The 2,500-nt window shown below is 52.3% G+C and overlaps 1 non-coding gene across 1 annotated transcript in view; it reads left to right on the top strand.

The window, feature by feature from the left end:
- Window positions 1-115, top strand: part of LOC137270540 (5S ribosomal RNA) — a 119-nt gene extending 4 nt beyond the window's left edge. The window contains exon 1 of the ribosomal RNA XR_010955314.1: window positions 1-115. This exon is cut by the window's left edge and continues 4 nt beyond it. This is a non-coding gene — a ribosomal RNA (5S ribosomal RNA).
- Window positions 116-2,500: the final 2,385 nt, after the last annotated feature.

Genomic DNA, 2,500 nt, shown 5'->3' with positions numbered 1-2,500 from the left:
ACGGCCACACCACTGGTAAAGCACCGCTTCTCGTCTGCTCCGCGAAGTCAATCCCAGTCGGGCCGGGATAGTACTTGGATGGGTGACCGCCTGGGAACTCCCGGTGCTGTAGACCTCTTTTTTTTTTTCTTTTTTTTTTCCGTTCAAGTGTCCGAGAGGCTGGTAGGTGGGACCGCCGTGGCATGTCCGCCCGTCCCGTCTTTTGTTGTCCATCATATCGGGCGTGGAATGTTGTTTGTCCCCCCAAATGGATGGAGGTAACGGAGCGCGTTAGGGAAGGGGCAGGGCTGGCTAGGGCTAGGGCTGGCACCTTAAACGAAGTTAAGATTAGGGCAAGAGCTAGGGTTAAGAACGCACATCGAGTGAACGGATACGGTTAGGGCAAAAGCTAGGGTTAGCACCACAGATGAAGTTAAAGGATACGGTAAGGGTTAGGGTTAGGGTTAGGGTTAGCACCGCAAATGGAGTGAACGGATACGGTTAGGGTTAAGGTAAGCACCGCAAATCGAGTTAACGGATACGGTTAGGGCAGAAGTTAGGGTTAGCACCAGAAATGAAGTGAACGGATGCGGTTAGGGCTAGAGTTAGGGTTAGCACCGCAAATGGACTTAACGGATACGGTTAGGGCAGAAGTTAGGGTTAGCACCAGAAATGAAGTGAACGGATACGGTTAGGGCAGAAGTTAGGGTTAGCACCAGAATTGAAGTGAACGGATGCGGTTAGGGCAAGGGTTAGGGTTAGCACCAGAAATGAAGTGAACGGATACTGTTAGGGCAGAAGTTAGGGTTAGCACTAGAAATCGAGCTAACGGATACGGTTAGGGTTAGGGTTAGCACCACCAATCGACTTAACGGATACGGTTAGGGCAAGGGTTAGGGTTAGCACCGTAGATGAAGTGAACGGATACGGTTAGGGCAAGACCTAGGGTTAGCACCACAAATGGAGTGAACGGATACGGTTAGGGCAAGAGTTAGGGTTAGCACCACCAATCGACTTAACGGATACGGTTAGGGCAAGACTTAGGGTTAGCGCCGCAAATGGACTTAACGGATACGGTTAGGGCTGGACTTAGGGTTAGCACCATAGATGAAGTGAACGGATACGGTTAGGGCAGAAGTTAGGGTTAGCACCAGAAATGAAGTGAACGGATGCGGTTAGGGCAAGAGCTAGGGTTAGCGCCGCAAATGGACTTAACGGATACGGTTAGGGCTGGACTTAGGGTTAGCACCACAAATCGAGCTAACGGATACGGTTAGGGCAGAAGTTAGGGTTAGCACCGTAGATGAAGTGAACGGATGCGGTTAGGGCAAGAGCTAGGGTTAGCACCGCAAATGGACTTAACGGATACGGTTAGGGCTGGACTTAGGGTTAGCACCACAAATCGAGCTAACGGATACGGTTAGGGCAGAAGTTAGGGTTAGCACCGTAGATGAAGTGAACGGATACGGTTAGGGCAAGACCTAGGGTTAGCACCGCAAATGGACTTAACGGATACGGTTAGGGCTGGACTTAGGGTTAGCACCACAAATCGAGCTAACGGATACGGTTAGGGCAGAAGTTAGGGTTAGCACGGTAGATGAAGTGAACGGATACGGTTAGGGCAAGAGTTAGGGTTAGCACCGTAGATGAAGTGAACGGATACGGTTAGGGCAAGACCTAGGGTTAGCACCACAAATGGAGTGAACGGATACGGTTAGGGCAGAAGTTAGGGTAAAGACGAAAAATCGAGCCGGCCCGTTGGGGCGCGCTTTTTTTGGTTGTGTTTTTGAGAGTGACCTGTGGGGCGCGTTGTGGGATGCCTGTTTTTGGAGCTGTTGCGTGACGGGCGTGCCGCCGTCCCGTTTTTCAGTCCGTTGGGGTGCGCTTTTTCGGATTGTGTTTTTGAGAGTGACCCGTGGGGCGCGTTGTGGGGTGCATGTTTTTGGAGGTATGGTGTGGCATGCGTGCCGCCGTCCCGTTTTTCAGTCCGTTGAGGTGGGCTTTTTTGGATTGTGTTTTTGAGAGTGACCCGTGGGGCGCGTTGTGGGGTGCATGTTTTTGGAGGTATGGTGTGGCATGCGTGCCGCCGTCCCGTTTTTCAGTCCGTTGAGGTGGGCTTTTTTGGATTGTGTTTTTGAGAGTGACCTGTGGGGCGCGTTGTGGGGTGCATGTTTTTGGAGGTATGGTGTGGCATGCGTGCCACCGTCCCGTTTTTCAGTCCGTTGAGGTGGGCTTTTTTAGATTGTGTTTTTGAGAGTGACCCGTGGGGCGCGTTGTGGGATGCCTGTTTTTGGAGGTATGGCGTGACGGGCGTGCCGCCGTCCCGTTTTTCAGTCCGTTGAGGTGCGCTTTTTTGGATTGTGTTTTTGAGAGTGACCTGTGGGGCGCGTTGTGGGATGCCTGTTTTTGGAGGTATGGCGTGACGGGCGTGCCGCCGTCCCGTTTTTCAGTCCGTTGAGGTGCGCTTTTTCAGATTGTGTTTTTGAGAGTGACCCGTGGGGCGCGTTGTGGGATGCCTGTT

Source organism: Haliotis asinina, unplaced genomic scaffold (genome assembly GCF_037392515.1).
Source record: "Haliotis asinina isolate JCU_RB_2024 unplaced genomic scaffold, JCU_Hal_asi_v2 scaffold_78, whole genome shotgun sequence".
Classification (NCBI taxonomy): Eukaryota; Metazoa; Mollusca; class Gastropoda; order Lepetellida; family Haliotidae; genus Haliotis; species Haliotis asinina.
The sequence above is the reverse complement of the archived record's forward strand: the minus strand, read 5'-3'. Positions and strand labels throughout refer to the sequence as shown.